The 23,227-nt window shown below is 41.7% G+C and overlaps 1 protein-coding gene and 1 long non-coding RNA gene across 2 annotated transcripts in view; one reads left to right on the top strand and one right to left on the bottom strand.

Moving 5' to 3' along the window:
* Positions 1-1,346, top strand: part of LOC105490697 (cysteinyl leukotriene receptor 2) — a 197,025-nt gene extending 195,679 nt beyond the window's left edge. Inside the window, exon 10 of the transcript XR_011614796.1 lies at positions 733-1,346. The gene's annotated coding sequence lies outside the window, so the exon portion shown is untranslated. The remainder of the gene's footprint in view (positions 1-732) is intronic.
* On the bottom strand, positions 676-4,461 carry LOC105490701 (uncharacterized). The gene is made up of 3 exons (XR_011614798.1): positions 4,088-4,461; positions 3,062-3,154; positions 676-767 (listed from the first exon to the last, which is right to left on the bottom strand). It is a non-coding gene; the product is annotated as an uncharacterized lncRNA (long non-coding RNA).
* Between the last annotated feature and the right edge of the window lie 18,766 nt (positions 4,462-23,227).

The raw sequence follows: 23,227 nt of genomic DNA, 5'->3' as shown, positions 1-23,227 counted from the left end.
TTATTTGAAATGAACTTCCAAAATACAAGAACTACCTTTCAATTCAATTCCACAAGTTATTTTGCTGTGTACCTGCCAATTATGTGTCAGGCACTGTGCTGGCCACCTTAGGGGTATAAGGATGGCTAACATATGGCCTAGCAAAGTACTTAAGATATGTACATAAAACACCAAGATGTAATTCAGGAAGTGAAGACAAAGTACAAGCAGAGTGTGGAAAAGGAATAATTCTCACTCAAGTGATGGCTTTGTGAAAAAACGGGTATTTGGCTTAACCCCTAAAGAACAGGTATAAGTTAGCAGACAGAAATTAAGGAATGAGGGAAAAAAGAGAGAGAGAAAGATATTTCAGTTGAGGGACATACATAAAGACACAAATAAAATCTAGCACTTTGCTTAAGTTGTAAGCACACTGATGTGGACTGGCAGACATGCAGGACCCTAGAGGGAGAGTCATAGCACAAAGATGCTGTAAGAGTAGGTTAGGTGGGGTCATGGAGGATGTGGATGCCATGCTAAGGAACACACTGTAATTCAGGGGGCAATGGGGAGCCATGGGAGATTTCTTAGGGGAATAGTATAATGACTAGAGCTGTGTATAAGGAACATGACTCTGGAAGGAACATATGGACCGTATTTTCAATAAAAATATATGACCATGCCCTCAAGCTAAACATAATTTATTCTTGACTGTCTTTAATTGCATATAATTCATTTTTTCTTCTCTGTTAGAGGAGATGAGCACACGTTGATTTTATAAGGTTTGCCTGCAAGGAAATGGAACAATGTTTGAGCACAGAAGACAATCACTTTGAAAATCTACAACTCTCTCAGCATGCCTCAGTCTGGCCACATTTGGGCTCATGCTTTTCAGTTTGGGCTGTCAACTCGCTAGTTTTGCAAAAAGAAAACAACACAAAATAGTGGAACCAACCCAAATACCCATCAATCAATGAGTGGATAAAGAAACTGTGGTGTGTGTATATATATATACACACACACATGGAATACACTCAGCCATAAAAAGGAATGAATTAACAGCATTTGCAGTGACCTGGAAGAGATTGGAGACTATTATTCTAAGTGAAGTAACTCAGGAATGGAAAATCAAACATCATATGTTCTCACTGATATGTGGGAGCTAAGCTATGAGGATGCAAAGGTATAAGAATGATATAGTGAACTTTGAGGACTTCCGGGGAAGAGTGGGGGAGCAAGGGATAAAAGGCTACAAATAGGGTGCAGTGTATACTGCCCGGGTGATGGGTGCACCAAAATCTCACAAATCACCACTAAAGAACTTACTCATATAACTAAATACCACCTGTACCCCAACAACCTATGGAAAAATAAAAAAATTTTTAAAAAATTTTAAGCAAACAACAAAAGCTACACCTGGAAATTCTTATTGAATATATTTGTAGTCTGGCCTGGCCATCTGTTTTGGGGCTTTTGTTTTGTCTTGTTTTGTTTTTTTAAGTGTTATGGTTGATTTTGTGTGTGTCAACTTGACTGGGCCCTAGGCCACAGGATGCCCAGATGTCTGGTTAAATATTATTTCTGAGTGTATCTATGAGGTTTTTTCTGGAAGAGACTAACATCTGTATCAGTAGACTGAGTAAAACCCATGGTCCACTTCAAAGTAAGTGGGCTTCATCCAAACTGTTGGCGTCCTGAACAGAACAAAAAGACAGAGGAAGGGAGAATTCCCTCTCTCTTTATCTGACTACTTGAGCTGGAATGCTGGTCTTGTCCTGCCCTCAGACTGGAACTTATACCACCATTTCTCCTGGTTCTCAGGCCATCAGACTCACACTAAAACTATCCTGCCAGCTTTTCTGGATCTCTAGCTTGCAAACAGCGTACCATGGGACTTCTCTGCCCCCATAATTGCATGAACCAATTCCTCATAATAAATCTCTTTATATGCATAGATAAATACAGACATAAATACTGAAACAGATGTATATCCTATTGATTCTGCTTTTCTAGAGAATCCTGACTAATACAAAAGACATCACTGGTGATTCTGATGAAGTATATTTTTATATCTTCTTCTTAGAACATTACAGATCTCCAACTACTCTCTTTGGAAGTCAAGTTATTTTTATACATAGTTTTCCATTTCAAATTTGAATATACTCCAAAATAGTTTTCAAATGTCTGACTTCTGTTTCAAGAGAAAACATACATCTGAAAAAGAAGTCTGCATCTAGAGGAAAGTGTAATTTGACAAGGAGTCAAGGGACTGAAGTCTAGCCTCGCCTCTGAGGTTTTCCAGTTGTGTGACCTTGGGCAAAGGACTTGACTTAGCCTCTCAACCATGTCACATGGCAATAACACTACAGGCCCCATCTTGCAAAGTGTCATGAGGACAAAATAAATTATGAAACACATCAATAAAACTCTACAGAAATGCAAACTATCATATGCTACTTGACATGTTATACAAATAAGATTTTTATTATTCAAACTACATTTTAAATGCCCTTGGGGAGTTTGCCACACAAATGAAGTAATCAGTGAATCATTATTTTAAGCAAATTATTATTTTGTGTTTAAAGTCATTCTCTAATTTGTCTGTTCTTTGTGTTTGAATTCTGCTATTTTGTGTGTTCTGAAAATAAGGCATACTCATGTTCCTATTTAAAAGATTTGCACTAATTACGCTGAGCATAATGCAGCCCTGGACAGAAGGAACCTCAGAAGTCAGACCTGCCCTTGTGATAAGGGAGAAGCAGGCCTCCTGAAACGCCTCCAGATGGCCCCTTGGGGTTCATGCAACAAATGACTTTAATCCTCTCTGCTTAAAAAGTGGTGTCATGGAAACCAAACTTGTTACGACTCAAAGCAGGTTAAGGAGACCCAGAGTCAAAGCAACTCTGGGTCTCCGTAATCTCCTCTCAAATGCAGACATTTATAAACAACTTCTTCCATAAATATATTTGCACTTCTAGAAATCCGGGAATAAAGCCATAATCTCAAAAGAGAATGATTAGACTATCAAAACTGTGTGCTAGAAATAATGAGTAACTCAAACTTGGTTGAATTCAGTCCTGACCTCCTGCTCTTCAGGGATGGTTGAAATCCGCTTTCCTTAAATGAAAAGTTTGGAATTTTATTTTATGTTGTTTGTTTCCATTGCACCACAAAGCTGCAGGAAAGAGAAAGTCACGGAATTATGAGGACAAGTCTATGATCACTTTAACATAAAGTATGTAAGGCTAAGGGTTCTGGGAAGCAGTTAATATTATTTTTAAAACTCAGTTTAAAATGGCACATGCCTAAAATGCTTTCACAACTATTTTGCACACATACATTATTACTGAGAAAAATTTATCTTGAGGGATAAATTGTATTGCATCCTTCCCAGTACAATATTTTGTGCATAGATGATGTCAGCAATTATTTATTGAATATAATTGTATATTTAGAACTTTCCTCAAAAGCACTGATACTATATTTCCTGCATTGCAGATGAAAAGCTCAGGCATAAACAATTTAAAGCATCTTGGATTCCAAACCAACCCCTACCCAGCATTGCTGCAGACAAGACTACCCCTCTTAGAAGTCAGAGGGAATCCCCTCCCCAATTTGATGGTGAGGTAGGCCAAGGCCAGGCTTGCTAGAGGCCCAAGGGTGCAATAAGAAATGGACCTCAGAAGGGACTCACTGGAGCATATGTCACTTTTCTCAGGTTGCTACAACATCATAACGTGACTAGGTGGCTTAAACAGCAGAAGTGTATTTTCTCACAGTTTTGGTGGCTAGAAGTCCAAGATCAAGGTGCTGACAGGGTTGGTTTCTGGTGAGGCCTCAGTCTGACTCTTAGATGGCAGCTTCTCGCTGTGTCCTCACATGATCTTTTCTCTGTGGGCACACTTGGCAACAGAGAGCATTCTCTGGTATCTCTTCCTCTTCTTATAAGGACATCAGTCCTATCACTTTAGGGCTTCATCCCTGTGACTTCATTCGACCTTAATTACCTCCCTAAAGGCTCTATATCCAAATACAGTCACACTGGGAATAAGGGTTTTAACGTGAATTGGGGGAACACAACTCAGCCCAAAAGAGAGTGCACCAATACCTGAGAGGCTGAGTCCTGGAGGGCAACAGGACCCTCCTCTGCCCATGGTTTGGAGCTCCTCTTGATGGCAGGATGATCCCTCACTCCCCATGGGTTACACTGACTCAAACTTCACTTTGTCTCTATTCTTGATCTTATAATTTTTGCTCTGCTTGTTGGTTGCAAGTAAACAGAAGTGAACACAAACATCGAGAGTCCAAGCCACCATTTTTGCCCACCTTCAAAATTGGACTGTCTTGTATGATAACCTATTGAAGAGACAGCATGGTACAATGAAAAGAGCACTATATGTGGAGTCAGAAGTCGTGGATTCAAATCCTAACTGCTTTCCATGGCTCATACATTCCTATGTGACTAGGACACTGTTCCCCAACCCCATGATACCTCTTACTGCCTCCAGCAATACTGGTTTCCTGCCTCTACTCGAAACCAGAAAGCATGCTCCCATCCCAGGGACTTGGCAAGGGCTATTACCTCTGCCCGGAATGCTTTCCTTTAAATATACACTAGGCCTACTTCCTTATTGCATTTAATATTTTAATTAAATGCCACCCCTCTAGAAAGTTCTTCTCTGACCATGCTATCTACAGCAGTTCTCACCCTCCATCTCCATCAGACACCTCAACATCCCAGAGAGTGCTTTATTTTTCTTTACAGTATTTATCACTATCGGACATTACTGCATACAGATCCTCCTCAATTTATGATGGGGTTACATCCCAATAAACCTATTGTAAGTTGAAAATATCATAAGCCAAAAATGCATTGAATACATCTAACCCCCTGAACCTCACAGCTCAGCCTGGCCTATCTTAAATGTGCTCAGAAACTTACCGTACAGTTGGGCACAATCATCTAACACAAAGCCTATTCTGCGGTAACATGCTGAATATCTCATATATTTGTTCATCACTTTACTGAAAGTGAAAAGCAGAATGGCAGTATGGGTACTTGAAGTATAGTTTCTACTGAACGCTAATTGCTTTCACACCATTGTAAAGTGAAAAAGTCGTAAGCTGAACTATCTTAACTTGGGGGCCATTTATGTATTTATTTGTTTATAGTTTGTCTTTCCCAATATATTGCAGGCTTCTTCAGGGCAGGTTTATTAGTTTCATTCACTGCTGCATCCCATGCTTAGAATAGTCCCTGAAACGAAGAAAGCACTCAATAAATATTTTGATTGAACTGAAGGAATGACTATGAATGAACGGGGCACTTGGACTCAGTTTCCCCTTCTACAACTTGGCTCTTCCTTGCTCAGGTCCATCCCTCAGGGGCCCCTGGCCTGCTCTTGGCCTCAATGGGCCCTGGCATCTCAGGCAGAGCCCCGGGGTGCCACCCACCCTGCTGTTTGCACACCCTTGCCAGTTCTCTGCGTTCAGCAGATAGTGAGGGGCGAGGCTGTGTGGGTATGTGAGCGACGCCAGAGAGGTCAGCTTCTCTGAGGAGATGTGCCTTCCTCATGTAATAGCATGGAGAGTATGGATGAGGAAAAACAGAGTGGCTCATGGCCAGCTCACTTCTTAAAGGCTCAGAACACAATGGGGTATGGCAGGCAACGTGGCCTTGAAGGGGAACAGGGTAGGAAGGGGTTGCCAAAGACAAAACACTAAGTGAAATTCTATCCAGGCCGTATCTGCCCAAGACGAAACTGTTTCTGGGAAAAAGGCAGATGCCTCTACAGACAAAGCAGCAGAGCCTCAACCAGCCCAAATATCAATGCAGAAAGGACAAGATGGAAAGCCCCGTGAAGTAAGGCTTGCTCACTGCTCTTGCCCAGCACCCAGGGCAGGTGCTGAGGCCATGGGGAGGCACATTGTAGGGGGATGTGGGGTTGAGACCAGCAAAGGAGGCACATTGGAAAGCAAGTGAACTTGGACAGTGACAAGTAAGGAAGATGCTTAAAGCTACTTAAAAGAGACATCAGGGATGAGGTGGAAAGTCAGGCAACAATGGGGTCACACCCTGGTTCCATCTATCACTGGCTAGGGGAACCTGGGCAAGTAACTTAACTCTTTTGTGCCTTATTTTTCTTACCTGAAAAATGGGTGTAATGGTACTTACTTTATAGATTATATCTTAATTATATGCCAATTTAGCATCATGGCCCTGACACATGACAAACCATATGGAGAAGAGAGATGGAAGGAAGAAGGACCTAAGTGGAGAGGTACGTTTAGACCAGGCTTAAGCACTGAGTCAGTGGACAGGAGGATGCAGGGTGAGTGGACAGAGGAAGCTAGTGGAGAAAAAACAAGGATTAAAAAGAGGTCTGAGGGAGTTCAAAGCATCAAGGAGAGGGAGCTTTGTAAAGAATCAAGGATGGGCAGTGTAGGAAGAGGAAGACGACGAAACCAGCAACCAATGTAATGTAGACCCTTGACAGAGACGCAGGGATACAGCCCATCTCGTGCTGCTGCTGAGGCCCAGGGAGGAGCCACCTGGGTGCCCAGAGCTGTGCTGGGCAGACACGGGGCAATTCAGCCCCAGGGGGACACACAGGTCTCTGCAGGAGGCAGCAGTTTGTTAGCACGGGAATTCATCAGGCTCGGGCACCTGCTGGGGAGGAGAGGGAAATACAGTCAGTGCATCTCCTCATCAAAAACAGGAAGGAAATGAAACATTTTGAAAGTCATTGAAAGGCAGGTTTTATATTAATTTGAGATAAAATGTTTGCTTAACCAACTGCTCTCTGAAGACTTCTTTATTTGGTATTTGGAGGCAGACATCACCCTGACGTACATTAGGAGGCCTGTGATCTTAGGCTTGTTCCAGCTGTGATTCACTTCACGTTTGATTCACTTCATCAATTACACAATTTGTCATCAGGTTATCTGAAAGCTGAGTAAAACCTCTCATATCCTCATGTGAGACACTTTCTCCAAGGACCAGGGTAGCTCTTAGAGTGTCCCGGGTTCAGGCTGTACTTGTCATCCAGAAATTTGGGATGAGATGCTGCTATAGCCTGGCCCCAACTTCCCACTTAAAAGTCCACAGGAAACAATATAATCACTACAGTCTATGGAGTGCCTACATGAAAATATTTAGATAATCTACTAAGATGTTATTGGCATTTTTCACTCCCATTTTTTTACAGCGTACAGCAGAGTTTTCTAGAGGCTACATGCTGTGTGCTATCACAACAGGCTGAATGCAGAGACAGATACATAAACCCAACTGTCTTTTCTTAAGCCAGACATTAAAGAGATTTGCAAAAATGGAAAACACTGTCACTGTCACTCTAACTAAATAGTTTTTAGTTTGAAAATAGTTATCTTTCTTAAGAACCTTTTTGTGTGTTAGCATGACATACAGATTTTTTGTACTAACCAAGTATTTCAAGCAGAAATTTAATTGAGAAATGAATTTTAGCTTCAAGTGTGGTAACTATTGTTAGATAGAACTACATGAACAGAAGCTCTTTGAGTCCTCAGTCATTTTTAAGACCAGAATGATCGCGAACTGCTGACCTTCTTTGGGCAAGATCACGTACTCACCTTTTCTGTTCATTCTCTTTAGCCTTCAGAGCAGACCTGTAAGAGCCTAGATTTCCAGCGTACGGAAAGCAAAAAGGAGGCCCAGAGTAAAGCCGCACCTCTAATAAGGGATAAAGCTGGGATTGGACATCACTTTGCTCTACCCATTTTGCTGCACTGTCTCTTAGTATCCATTGTGGCAAAAGGAAGTTTTATGGAAGAGAAAGCAAACCGCAACCATTAGAGATTTTGCAAGAGGCAAGCTTCACTCTCTAATACTTCCTGAAAAATATTCTCCGTGCTCCTTGGTCTCCAGGAAAGGAGACTAATTTAGTTCAAAAAGAGAGAGACATCTCTGTCCGTGGCTCAGCCCTGGGTACCGGGGCTCCAGAGCATCTTACAAGGGCTTGGGCATTCCTCCGGGGGCAACCGGGCTTTTATACAAATATACAAGGTTGCTTTCAACAGCTAACCCTCCCTGGGGACCTCCTCTGGTGTGCAGCTCCATCTTTTCTGCATTATTTTTCACATCCAGAACTCAGAACACACACAGAGAACCGTCCTCTCCACTCTTGTCATTAGGAAGGAAGCCTGGCGTGAGCTTCAGACCTACACAAATCTAGATTTGAATCCATGCCCTCTGCCGTGCAAATGACTTAACCTTTCTGAGCCCTGCTCTTCTCAGTTTTAGAATGGAAATGCTAGTATTTACCTTGTAGGGTTATCGGGTGCCTAAAGCACTTGGCACGGGAATGAACGGTGCTGGTTTCCAGTTCCTCATATCTGCTGTGGGATGCGGGAGGAACCGTTGTTCCACTGCAAATGGAGTCACTGTCACTGAGGGCCACTTAAGCTGCACGAATTCTCACCAGAAGCCTGGTTTCCTTCCAGTCGTCAGCCATCCAGCTCCTGCTACAGGGCAGATGCTTTTGAGACTCTCAGGACGTAATGTTAAAGGATTTATGGTCTCTTCTCTCAAAGGGCTTACAGTTTAATGTACTTGTACCCAAACTTTGCTAGAACATTTCTCAGATCAATCTTCCCTTAAAAGACTTTTTAAACAATATTATTTTTAGAGCACTTTTAGGTTCATAGCAAAATTGAATGGAAAGTACAGAGATTTCCCATTTATCCCCTCCCTCCACACAGCCACTCTCAACATCCCCAAGCCAACAGATGCGCCTCCACCGAAACCTCCTTATCATCCAGAGTCCATAGTTTACATTCAGGCTCAGTCTTGGGGTTGTTTATTCTATGGGTTTGGACAAATATATAATGACATGTGTCCACCATTAAAAGACTATTGAACATGCTAAATTGTATGTCTTTCCTCGGAGGTGCACCCATTAGTCTGGCCCAGACAATGGGGATGGAGGGTGGGTAATCTCACTTCAGTCTGATGGTGCCATCTAGACAGTGATTCATCCCAGGGACTCCCTGGCAGAAAACCTGCTTTGGGTGGGCCTTATGGTGGCTCCTGCTTCTCAGCTTCGTGTATTTCTAGTACAGGAAGTGGGTTACATGGAGATCTTTCATGGAGAGACTCTGCCATAAGCAAAATAATCCAGCCTCCAAAAAGGATGTTCATGTCCTAATCTCCAGAACATTACATGGCAAGAGAGACTTTGTAGATGTGATGAAGTGAAGGAGTTTGTCATGCAGAGATAATCTTGGATTATTTGGGGTGGCGGGCAGGCAATGCCATCACCTGGGTCCTTATAAGTGACATTAGGATACAGGCGAGTCTGAAAAGGGTCTATGATGACAGAAGCAAGGGTCAGAGTCAAAGACAAATCTGAAGCTATCAGGCTGCTGGCTTTGAAAATGGAGAAAGGGACCATGAGCCAGGAAGGTAGGTGGCCTCTAGCAGCTGGGAAAGGGAGGGAAATTGGATTCTCCTTGAGAGCCTCCCAAAGGAACACAGTCCTGCCAAAATGTTGATTTTAGCCCAGTGAGATGCAGCTTGGACTTCTGGCCTCCAGAAATGTAAGAGAATGAATTTGCTTTATTTTAAGCTACTGAGTTTGTGGTGATTTGTTACAGCAGCAATAAGAAGCTAATACAGGCTCAGAGAGGCATGCACCTCTGGGGCTCACAGCATTCCTGGTTCTCTGGAATGTGAGAGCAAACCCAGAAGAGAGAAGCTGGGGCCCTTAGGGCAGCAGCAGCAGATGTTGGCTGAGCTCTGTGAGGGTCGTTGGGAGACTTAGCATGGTCACTTGGGCTGTGAGGTGACTCATGGCTACTGCCAGTTCGATTAGCTGTGATGACCACAAGTGAGGAACCATGCTGACAGCAACTTTGGGCCTCATGAAGACTCCCACATGAGCGATGGTGCAATGAATGCTGCAGCAATGTGGCGATAAAGCCAGAGGAATAGCTTTGCTGTTCTGAGACCCTGGAGTTCTCAGAGGTGACAGAGAGGGTCAGGGTGAAGATTCAGGAGAAGACCGGCCATTACCAAAGGAGTGCAATGGAGGCCACACAGGGTACTGACAGGAATGGCAGCCAACATTTGCTGAGTATCTCTGTGTGCTGGAAACTGTGCTAGCAGTGCCCACCCTGTCCCATAGAATCTTCACAATGATTCTAAGAGGTAGATACTATTATTATTCCAATCTTACTGGTGAAGACACGGAGACTTTCCATGGTTAATTTTGACCAAGAGCAAAAACCAGCAAGTAAAAGATCTTGACTTCTGTCTGCTCAATGCCTCCTCCTCCCCCATTTTTTTTTTAAATCAACTGTTGTAGAAAGAACATGAGGTTTGATGAGAGCAAGATTTGTGTTTAGATTCAGTCCTACTACTCCATACCCTCAGCCTGGTAATTTAACCCGTGTAGGCCTTTGTCTCTCATGTGTCTATTTCTTTAGAAGAAATAGAGTGGTAGTTGAAAGTGAGCATTTGGGAGGATAACTACCCTGTATTTGAATCCTGGTTCAGCCTCTTATAAGCTGTATGACATGAAGCTACATATTTAATCTCTCTCTACTTCAGTTTATTCATCTGTATAATGAGGATCGTGTTTTATTATCTGAATGGAGTTGTTTTATTATCTGAATAAGGGTCAAATGGCATAGTATCTAAAGCTCTTTGCACAGTACCTGGTTCACAGGGAGCTCCCAATGGGTACTACTTAGAGTAGGGCTGAGAAGACAAAGTTGGGAATAGAAATGGCCTGGAGTAATCCCGGGACATGGGAGGCATTCAGTCTGTGCTTGCTGTTGTTTTTATCTGTGGTAGGCAGGAAGCAGCCCCAGCAAGAGGACAAACTGAAGTCCTGGCCTTTGGGGTGGGAAAATGTCTGTGTGTTTTAGGGGTGAGAGGGTGCAGTTAGATGACTTGGAAGGGACTGCAGGGTCTCTGAGGGTCACAAAGAGAATCAGAAGCCACTGCTCCAAAAGGGCTGAGGCTGGGATCATGTGTCAGAAGCCAATAGTACAGGGAGCTGTGTGGGAACCCCAGGCTTCTCATCCATTTTTGGACCCAGTAATTTTGGGCAGAGGTGCCAAGACAAACTGAAAATCTTGGCCCCTGTCCCTCACCAGAGTGCGACAGAGCCAGAAACCAGCTTTTCATGATCATTGGCACTGTTTGCTTCATAAACTTGGAATTTTGCATTTTAGCAGTCCTCAAAATGAAGCACCTGTGGCATTGAAATTATTGTTTTCCTTATGGAATGGGCTATTTATCACATTATCCTATTTGAAGTGATTATTCTCATTCATCAAATTGAATTTAATTAATTTTCATAATTCAAGAGCTTCATAGCTGCGAACTATATACACTTGGCCAATAGTTCTGTGAAACAATCTGTTTTTCCCTCTTGCATTTATTTGCATCCTAAAAGGCTACATTTACTTCTCCAGAGTGAAACTGCTCTGTGTGCCCAGTCATACTGGCAAATTCGCTGGAGAGAAGAGAACCCGCTAGTAAAGCTCAGCTCAAGCATTAGTGGCAAACAGATGCACACTCAGAATGTTGTTTTAACTGATGGGAGAGAATGGAAGGGAGAAGGCATCTATGAAGGAGACAGTGCCTTTCCCTTAAGATCGTGAAAAGTGTTCTGGGCTGCCAGACTCCAGAGCAGAAACAGTTGCACACAGCATCTGCCCGCAAACAACTTCAAAGGTGCTATCCACTCTGCGGAGCCCACGTCTGGCCTTATTTGTGTGGGGAACTTTGCACATGGCTTTCCATATTTCTTTCCCCATTGCCCTAGAGGAAGCCCATGTCTGAGGATGCTTTCGTGCCAACCCTGACCATTTCAGATCTCCTGAATGCTGCCTTCAGGGTTAACTTCCTTAGACCTCCATCAGGGTGCTTGGGGGTCTGACATTTTATTTTTATGCACTGACATGTGCAGGAGCATTTATGCCCAGATTGGTCCAAGCGTTGTTCTAGAAAGTGCTTCAAAATAAAAGGACAAGCATATTGTTGGATTTATGTGATACATAATTAGAGTGATATCTATCATACAACATATGATCATAAGTGTCTATAAAATTTGTGTCTATTTACATATATATACACCCATAAAGACGTAGCATTAAGGTGCAATTTCTTTACAGCGCCAGCAAGATTGTACTGTCAACACTTTATAACCTGTCATCAGTACTCTGGTCAATAAGGTTATAATTGGAGACTAATACCTTTGTATTCACCCTATGTTTTTCGACATCCACCATAACTGGATACTGATATATACCTTCACAGGTTACACAGTGCTTTTCACATGCATTCATGCATTATTTCACTTGATCTTCACAACACCTGGTTTTAAAGTGAAAAGTCTAAGGCTAAGAGTGTGATGTGTCCAAGATTAGGGAGTTCCCAACTGGGTGAAGCTGGCTTTAGCCAGGTCTTCCCAATCAACATTTGCTATTTCTTGCAAATCAAAACCACAATGAGATACCATGTCACGCCAGTTAGAATGGTGATCATTAAAATTTTTTTTTAAAAAACAGATGTTGACAAGGTTGCAGAGAAAAAAGAATGCTTTTACAATGTTGGTGGGAGTGTAACTTAGTTCAACCATTGTAGAAGAGCGTGGTGATTCCTCAAAGATCTAGAGGCAGAAATATCGTTTGACCCAGCAATTCCATTACTGGGGTATATATCCAAAGGAACATAAATCATTCTATTATAAAGATGCATGCATGTGTATGTTCATTGTGGCACTATTCACAATAGCAAAGACATGGAATCAACCTAAATACTCATCACTGATAGACTGGATAAAGAAAATGTGGTGCATATACACCATGGAATACTATGCAGCTATAAAGAAGAAAAAGATCATGTCCTTTGTGGAGACAGGGATGGAGCTGGAAACTGTTATCCTCAGCAAACTAACACAGGAACAGAAAACCAAACACCACATGTTCTCACTTAGAAGCGGGAGCTAAATGATGAGAACTACATGGACACATGGCAGAGGGAGTACAACACACACTGGGGCCTGTTGGTGGGGGGAGGTGGGAGGGAGAGCATCAGGAAGAATAGCTAATGGATGCTGGGCTTCACACCAAGGTGATGGGTTGATCTGTGCAGCAAACCACCATGGCACACCTTTACCTATGTAACAAACTTGCACATCCTGCACATGTACCCTGGAACTTAAAATAAAAGTTGAAAAATCCCACATTTGCTATTTCCTTTGTATGATTACATCTCTTGGTAGCTCAAAAATACTAGAAATCGTAATAGTTATACAAAGAATAATTATCATGTATTCAGCATATACCTTATGCCAAGCACTGTTTGGAGCACTTATGTGCACTTCTGTGTAATCTTTATGCTTACTCTTAGAGGTAAGTAGCTTAATTTCCAGTTTGTAGATGAGGAGTCTGAGGTTCGGCAAGGTGAAACAAGCCCAGGCCACAAAGCCTCACATCTGGTGAAGCCAATTTTGGACTCGGCTCTCTCTGAATCCTAAACACATGTTCTTTTCATTTGCCTAGGCTACCTATAAGTCATTTTCACTTCAGTGAAAATTGAAGTCAATGCTCCCACCTTTTGTATAGCATTTGCATTTTAATATGTCTCTAATTATGGAATAAAAGGATTTGTTCCCTGGTCTTAAAATAGTTCCAAGCATCAAGAAATAAGTGGGAGAGAGAGTCTAGAGGGCAATGGGCAGCCCCCTTAGTGTCTCTGAAAATCAGCCTATAGAGCTGCTGGTAGCACAACTTCAACCCTCTGGAGAACTGAACAGGTTCATCTGGAGAGTGCTGCATTCGCAACACGGCAGGGAAACCATGAGTTCTGGAGGCAGAACACCTGAGTCTGATCAGCCCTGCTCTTTAGGAGCTGTGTGACCTTGACAACTTCCTGACCCTCTTAGGGACTCTGCTATCTTCCTTGAAAAACAGGGATTACATTAAATAATGTGTGTGTGGATTGCAAGGCCAAGAAAAAGAAGGTACACTTTTGTGTTCTCTTCCAGAGAGTCAGTGCCCTGCTTCCCCCTTCTCAGCCCCACAGCTCGGAGGAGCACACAAATGACCGCCAGGGCACGTGCACAGCAAGCAGCTGCCCTGCTGTTCCGAAGGTCTTTGGCTGCAAGAGAGATGAACCTGTCATTTCAGGAAGGCGCTTCCAAGGCTCTTCATGGACAAGCTGCCTTAAATGAAAAGACCATTGTATTAAGAAACAACTCTGCTAATCACAGAAACAGCTCCTGCTCTACAGGCCCCATAGCACCAGCGGAAGGAAGCCAGGGCGTCACTGCAGGTTCTGGGGCTCCTTGTATAGGAGTTACAGGGGGCTACCTGGTGTGGATGGAGTCCAGCTTCATACTTTCCCGGCTGCGATACTGGCCAGGTTGGCCTCACCTCCCTAAGTCTCCATGTCCTTATTTGTATAATGCAGTTACCAATGTCCATATTTCAGGGCTCCTATAAAGATTGCAGATAATGTTAATGAAATGCCTAACGAAGGACCTGGTCTAAAGTGGGCATTCAGTGAGTGTTAGTTCTCCTGTTTCTCTTCTGCCCTCTCTCCCTCAGGCCCACGTTTAGAGGTATTCATTTGTAGCAGACACGCAGACTGAGGTGCATTCTGTCAAAAAGGCTCTGTCAAGAACAAGGGGCTCTGCCTGCTCTGGAAGAGGCCCCTGGGTTCGCCCACTTCCGAAATCTCACCCGCACGTGTTCTTCAGCTCAGGAACTGATGAAGACGACAAAGCGACTTGATAAAAATGGCTGAGCCTGCATGCATGAAAGAGAACAATGTTCAGACACTTCTGTCTGCTGACCCCTGCAAGATTCTGGTATCAAACTCCTGTCTCTCCTCACTAAGGACCAGAGGTTGCCCTGGTGTGGCGGAAGCTGTATAGAGGCCCACACCATGATGTCTGCCAAGTCCTCCAGGCCCTCTTACATCTTGTGTTCGATTTTCCCTCATTGCTTCTTCTGAAATGTCCACTCGTTGTTTCAGAGCTGAGAATGCTGACTTCTTAGTCTTTGCTTATGCAATTGCTGAAAGTGCAGCTTTTAAGTCCTGCATCATTATCAAATTGATTTCTGCCAAAAGCTGTTCTTCTCTTGCCAATGCTCTGGAAACACGGGTTGCTGCCTTCTCAGTCTGGATGGATACAGGCCCTATTTGGCCAAACCATGGTACTTCCTGTTTAAATAATTCCCTGAAAGCACCAGCTCATCGGCATAAGTGTTCATCACTTTATCTCCAACTTTCTGTGGTGCTGTTACAGTCTCTATGGACCCAAAGTTAGAGAAAGAAGGAAACAAGATACAGCAATTGGCCCCTAGATAATGTCTATCATTCAGGCACATAAGTGAGCCTGAGCCAAATCCTGAGTTCTGGCTACATGCACAAGCCCAGGCTAAGTAAGGTAGCAAATACGTGCAGTGTATGCATGGCATGGACCCTGCCTGCAGGGAGCCTGCAGGAGTGCCACACACAATGACGTAACGTCCTGAAATGGAGACAGTAAACCCGGTCAGTGTTTGCAATGTGGCAAATGAGAGATCGATCAGTATGAGTGCAGTCCGTGGAAGGTTTCTCAGAGCTGAGAAGGAAGTGAGGGTTGTTCAAGAATCTATAGGGATTAAGAAAACAGGGTAAGCATTCTTAACATGGTTAAGAATTCTTAAGGAAACATGGGGAAGCATTCTCGGTGAAAGAAACGGCTCGAGCAAAGACAGAGGTGGAAATTGGCCCGGTGTCTTTAAGGCACTGAAAGGCTATCAGCCTACTCGATCTGTTTATTTTAGGAGAATAGTAGGAGTCAAGTTTGTAAAGATAACTGAGGAGGTCGACTTCTAAGCCAAAGAGCTTGGTCTTACTCCTTTAGGTAATGAAGTTGCTGAAAGTTTTTGAGAAGACAAATGGCACACTGAAAGTGGTGTTTCCGAAAAATTTTATCAGCAGTGGTGTTTGGAGGGGGTGACATTAAGGAGCAAAAGAAGAGACTTCAGGTAGTGGGAATCGTTAGAGGACTTGCAAAGAACTGATATGAAATCATTAGGACTCGAACTAGGATGGCAATAGAGGGAAAGGGAAATAAGGGATGGGTTCAACACAAATTGAAGAGCAAGCAGATAATGGACTTGAAGGAATGAGAGGAGAAGCAACGACATCATAGGTCAAAGGCAGAAAATCTGGAGCTTGTTGGCAGAACAATGTACTGTCTGCTTAAACAAGTAAAATCTGAGGTCTGTGGAGACCATCAGCAAGTGAAAGGCCAAAATGGCTGGTAAATTGCTTGAGATTTGAGGCGGAGCGCTGGACTGAATTCCAGGCTGCAAACGTGATCTGGGTATGATTTGATTGGAGAGGATAGCTGCAGGTGTAATGGCTTTTCTCCAGGTGTGAGTGCCTGTGTGAGATTTAAAACAGAGGGGAAGACTGCAGGAGATACTGCACTCCTAAGAGAGATTAAGGAGAATGGAGAGAGCAAGGTTGAAAAGCCAGGAGCAATGGGATGAAGAGAAGAGGCTGGGGTTTTCATCTTGGAAAGGAGGGCTCCATAACAAGGTACGCTGGGCCCTTGGTAGCAGGACGGGGTGGGGGTGAGGGAGAAAGGGCAGTAAGCCAGGAATGGACAGGCTAGGTAACTATTTTGGCTTAAGGCTGGCCTCCTAGTGTTGTGGCAAATGTAAGACTGGTTCACATTAATACTGACATGGAGGTGTCTAAGCAGGTGATCTGGGGCAGAACTCATGTAGTCAGAAGGCTGGACTTCAAGAATCTTGGCTTCTGAGTGTCTGTCCATCTAAACCAGGATCCCAGAAAGAACTAGAGGGAGCAGACAGGATCAGAGTTCAGGCCGGGAGAAGAGCAGGCATCAGAAGGTAGAGGGCGATGGTTTTGTTGTTCTCTAAACCCTAATGGTTCGCCAAGATGCATCTAGGGCTGCTGAAGGGGCAGGGGAGCTCCACGCTCCCTCACTCCCATTCAACCTAACAGGCTTTTTACTTACTGAACTTTGTGATGTGATAGGATTGAATTTGAAGAAAGGGTTCCACTACTAAAGTAAAGTTTGAAAATGAATGGCAGATTTGGCCTACTGGAAATAAAAGCAGACGCACTATTATTGGCAACAGCCCATCCATAAAGGAACACGGCATAGCGGCTGTGAACGGCGCAGCTGGCAAACATGATCAGCAAGATCTATGCGTGTCAGTTGAGTTAACATCAGAGGATGTCTGTGTCATATTGGGAAAGGGCAGAAGCAAGTTTCAGGATAATGTAGATGATACATATATTTGTGAAACAAAAAAAGGAAAAAGAAACCTATGAATTTTCATATGTGTTGATACGAAAGATAAAGACAAGAAGGGCTCCACACCAGACTTTGGCTTCTTCAGGCACAGGAATTAAAAGAGGGTAGATTATTACCACATTTTTAAAGACAGACTTTTGTATTGTGTAAGTGGTTACTATGAGTCTGTATTTTTCTTTTATACTTTTTAATTACGAATAAGTAGAGATTCACCAGAAGTTGCAAAAATAGTATAGAGAATCCTGTGTTCCATTCATCCACTTTCCCCAGTGGTAACATCTAACATGATGATAAAAGCTAGGAAATTAACATTGGTATAATTCATATACATTGTTCAGATCTCACTTGTTTTATATCCACTCATGTGTGTGCCTGTGTGCGTATATAGTTCAATGCAAAACCATCACATGTGTAGATTTATGTAACCTCCGCCACTATCAAGATATATAATGGTTCTATTACCACAAAAATCCCTCATGCTACCCCTTTATAGTCATATCCCTCCCCACTCCTACTTCCTGTTCCCTGGCAACCAGTAATCTGTTCTTCATTCCTAAAATTTTTTCAAGAATGTTACATAAATGAAAGCATATAGCATGTAACCTCTTGAAATTGGCTTTCTTTTCATTTAGCATAATTTCCTTGAGATCCATTCAAGTTCTTGCATGTGTCAATAGTTCGTTTCTTTTTATTACTGAGTGGTATTTCATGGCACAGAGGTACCACTGTTTGTTTAACCATTTACCCATTGAAGGACACGTGGGTTGTTTCCAATTCCGGGCCATTAAAAGTAAAGCTGCTGTGAACATTTGTGTAGACATTTCTGTGTGGACATAGCCTTTCATTTCTCTGGTATAAATGTCCAGGAGTTCAACTGCTGGCTTATAAGGTAACTGTATGTTTAGTTTTTTTTAAGAAACTACCAGACTATTTTCCAGGAAGACAATACCATTTTATATTCCTATCAGCAATATATAGATGTGCCAATTCCTTAGTTCTTGTCAACATTTGATATTATTCCTATTTTTTAAATGGTAGCTATTTTCATATGTGTATAGTGGTATTTAATTTGCATTTCCCTGATGGCTAATGATGTTGAACAAATTTTCATGTTCTTTTTTTTTTGCCATCTGTATACCCTTTTGTGAGATGTCTATTTATATCTTTTGCCCATTTTCTAATTTAATCGTTGATATTTTTTATTGTTGAGTTTTGTGAGTCCTTTATATATTTTAGATATAAATCTTTTGTCAGATATTTGGTTTGAAAATACTTTCTTCCAGTCCAGATCTTGTCTTTTCATCTTTTTAATAAAGTTCATTGTAGAGCAAAAGTTTTTCATTTTGATGACATCCAACATATTGATTTTCTTCCATAAATCATGTTTTTTCATATCACATTTAAGAACTTTTCATGAACTCTAGGTCCTGAAGATTTTCTCCTATGTTTTCTTTTGAATATTTTATAATTTTGTGTTTTATATGTAAGTATATAATCCATTCTGAGTTATTTTTCATTTACAAATGTGAGGTTTAATTTAAAGTTCTTTTTATTGGCCTTTGGGTGTCAACTACTTCAGTACCATTTGCTGAAAAGATTATTCTTCCTCCATTGAATTGCTTTTGCATCTGTCAAAAATCAGTTAATTTGTGCATCAAAAGACACTACCAACAGAATAAATAGGTAGCCTACATGATAAAATTTTCATGTTGTCCCCTCTAAATCTCATGTCTAATTATAATCCCCTGTTGGAAATGGGGCTGGGTGTTTCCGTCATGGGGACAGATCCTTTATGGTTTGGAGGTGTCCTCAAGATAGCAAGTACTTATAAGATCTGGTTGTTTAAGTGTGTGGCACCCCCTCCCTCCCCATCTCTTGCTTACACTCTCACCATGTGACTGTCTGCTCCCCCCATCACCTTCTGCCATGATTGTAAGCTTCCTGAGACCTCCCGAGAAGCTGACCAGTTGCTGATGTCATGCTTCCTGTACAGCCTGCAGAACTATGAGCCAATTAAACCTCTTTACCTTATAAATTACACAGCCTCAGGTATTTCTTTATAGCAATACAAGAACGGCTTAATACACCACAGAATGAGAGAAAGCATTTGGAAATCACATAGCTTACAAGGGATAAAAATCCAGAATATATAAAGAACTCCTAAAATTCAGCAACAATAACACAAACTGATTCAAAACTGGGCAAAGGACTTGAATGGACATTTCTCCAAAGTACATGTACAAATGGTCAATATGAGATGCAAATCAAACCACAATAAGATACCACCTCACACACATTAGGATGACTCCTATCAAAAATATCAAAAATAGCAAGTGTTGGTGAGGACGTGGAAAAATAGAAACACTTGTTCACTGTTTATGGGAATATAAAATGGCACAGCCACTATGAAAAACAGTGTAATATTTCCTCAAAAAGTAAAAAATAAGATTGCTGTATGATCCAGCAATTCTACTTCTTGGAATATACCAAAAAGAATTGAAAGCAGGGTCTCAAAGAGGTATTTGTACACCCATGTTCATAGCAGCATTATTTACAGTAGCTAAAATGTTGAAGTTACCCAAATGTACGTCAATGAATGAATGGAAAAGCCAAATGTGGGATACCCGTATGCTGTGGTTTGACTCTGTCCCCTGAAGTTCATGTATTGGGAATTTAATCCCCAATGCAACAGTGTTGAAAGGTGGGACTTTTAAAGAGATGATTAGATCAGTAAGACTCTGCCATCATAAATAGATATATGCTGTTATCATAAGGATTGGCTTATTGCAGGATTATCCAATAACCAATTGAGTAATTGCAAAATTATCCAATTAGGGTTCACAGGTAAAATATGAACCCTCTTTCCCTCACTCTCACCCTCTCTTATTCTTCTGCCTTCTGTGATGGAATGAAACAACACAAAGGCCTTCACCAAATGCCAGTGCCATGTTCTTGGACTTCCCAGCCTCCATAACTGTAAGTCAAATAAATTTCAGTTCATTATAATTAACTTAGTGATAGTAGCATAAATTTGACTGAAACACTATCCAATGGAATATTGCCCTTTAAAAGGATAGAAATTCTGCAATATGCTATAACATGGATGAACCTTACGTTAAGTGAAATAAGTCAGTCACAAAAACACACGTACTATATGATTCAACTTATATGAAGGAATTAGAGTAGTCAAAATCATAGAGACAGAAAGTAAAAGGGTGGTTGCTATGGGCTGAGGAGAGTCATTATTTAATAACTAATTATTATTAAATAAGTATTAATTATTTAATGGGTATAGGGTTTCAGTTTTACACTATGAAAATAGTTATAGAGATGAATGGTGGTGATAATTGCACAACATTATGAATGTATTTAATACAGCTAAACTGTACACTTAAAAATGGTTAATTTATTCTGTTTCAAAATTGTTTTAGCTATGCTAATTCATTTGTTTTTCTATATGAATTTTAGAATAAACTTGTCTATAATTATAAAAAATTCTCACTGGGATTTTGATAGGAACTGCATTAAATCTGTAACTCAGTATGGGGAAAACTGACATCTTTATTATGTTGAGTCTTTCAATCTGTGAATATGGTATGTCTTTCCATTTATTTAGAGTTTCTTTGATTTCTTTCATCAGCACTTTGCAGTTTTCAGTATACAAATCTTGTACATGTTTTACTTGAAAAATCCAATAAAGTAATTTTAAGTCATTGATATAGGTGATAAGTATAGAGACACATCTGTAAGTTTTTAAACGGAACCAGGCACCAAAAGCAAATGATTTGAAATGGAACTAAGTACCGAAAGCAAACGCGGCACATTTTATCTTTCCCCCTGCCCCAGGGCAACAAGAAGGGAAAGAAGTGAGAGCTGCCAAGGGTGAGGTTTTACACAGGGCTCTGGGCAGCCAGAGACTCCACAGAGAAGGGAGCCCAGAAGGGGGTGAAGGGTCCGTGAAAGGGATGTAGGGGGAATATCCCATATGTTCTTCCCCTACCTCATAGTATTGCCAAGGAGCACCCAGGGCCAGAAACAGCTCAGGGGAGGAATAGAGACTTGTGATCTCCTAAGCAGGAAATCCATAAATCCTTTAACCAAGAAGGCCCTACATGAGATCCCAGTTTCCCACTCAACTATGAAAAGGTGATGCAGGTAAATTTAAAATTATCCAACAACTAGAAAGAAATCCAATCACAGAAAGTGTGCTCATGCCAATCTGTTCAGCTATCACATCCACTGTGTTAATATATTCTTCTTAACCATCTCAGAGTACTTCTCCTTGCTACCAGAAAATCATGATGGTGAACAAAGGCAAAGAGAGAATTTCATTATTTACCATTTTTCCAACTGCAAAGTCAGTAGGGCGTGTCTCCAAGTTAAATCTATTGTGGTCCCTTCCATGGGGCATTGAGCCATAGGAGCCAGTATCAGCAAAGGTCATTTTATGTCTTGTAATGTTTGCGAAGATAAAACTGAACTCAAATAGTAAGAATTTTTGTTTTAAGTTCTCACCTTTCTCATGATGCAACAGAGACAACTATATCAGAATTCAGAAAAACACAGACGAAAATGTAATATCCGTGAAGAATAAGACAAATCAAATTATATTATATCTGAAAGAAACAGAATTTTGTTTCTAAGGCAAACAAGATCCAGCAGATATAATTTTTGGCTCTTTTGCCACAAACAAATCACTAAGAAGCAATAGCATTTTATTATTGTGCAAAACAATTCCTGAAGAGAAGAAAATAATGAGTGGGCATTGTCATGTCAGGCTTTTGTTCAGGCTTAAGGAATATACTGAGAAACACCAAAGCAAACATCCATCCAAACCTCATTCAAATAGATGGAGCAGACTCCAAGACTAAAAAGTATAAAATAACACGCAATAGAACATTTGTCTCCATAAGCATAAATTACAAATTTTAATGGAAAGTTGTTGAAAATAAATTTACTAAACCTATTACTTGAGACTACTCAAGAGGATTCAGAACTAACATTAGAGGAAAAAATGGGCACAACATCCAGAACAGTCCACAGTTGGGCTTTTGGAATGAGGCAGTAGGAAAAAGCTGTAATTTTGTTGAGTAAAAGGAGTGAGCTGGGATCTGGTGTATCCAGAGTCTTTCCTATTCCATATGGGCTTTCTCAAGTCTTGGGGAAGTCACTGTGAAGAAATGCCACTTCCCAAATGAACATTGTGAACATCTTGGCAATTCATTTCTGAAGCAAGTCTTATCTAAGTAAGACATGGGAGAAATGAATGGTGATTTGATCATGGTTGGAGGGACCACAGGAAGTAGTCCGCAAAGAGAACAGCCACTGACTGCAGAAAGCAAATGTTCGATAGTACTTGCTCTGGGCCAGTCACAGGTCTCAGTGCTGTACAGGTGCCAACTCATTAACCTTCAGGACAATCCCATGAACTAATTATTATCATGATGTCATTTTATACAAGAAGAAAATGAGGCACAAGGAGGTGAGATAAATTATCTAATATTATTCGAATTAGCCTGTGGTAGAATTGGAGTCCAGGTTCTTACTGTTTTTTGTTTTTTGTTTTGAGATGGAGTCTAGCTCTGTCGCCAGGCTGGAGTGCAGTGGTGTGATCTCATCTCACTGCAACATCCGCCTCCCGGGTTCAAGCAATTCTCCTGCCTCAGCCTCCTGAGTAGCTGGGATTACAGGCACATGCCACCACGCCCAGCTAATTTTTGTATTTTTAGTAGAAATGAGGTTTTACCATGTTGGTCAGGTTAGTCTGGAGCTCCTGACTTCGTTATCCACCCGCCTTGGCCTCCCAAGGTGCTGGGATTACAGGTGGCAACTAACACACTATGAAAGAGGTCTAATAGAATGCTACATATCAGACAGGGAATAGAAAAATTGGTGCTAAGTCCATCCACTTT

Source organism: Macaca nemestrina, chromosome 16 (genome assembly GCF_043159975.1).
Source record: "Macaca nemestrina isolate mMacNem1 chromosome 16, mMacNem.hap1, whole genome shotgun sequence".
Classification (NCBI taxonomy): domain Eukaryota; kingdom Metazoa; phylum Chordata; class Mammalia; order Primates; family Cercopithecidae; genus Macaca; species Macaca nemestrina.
Note: the sequence above shows the minus strand (reverse complement) of the source record. Positions and strands in the feature narration are given on the sequence as shown.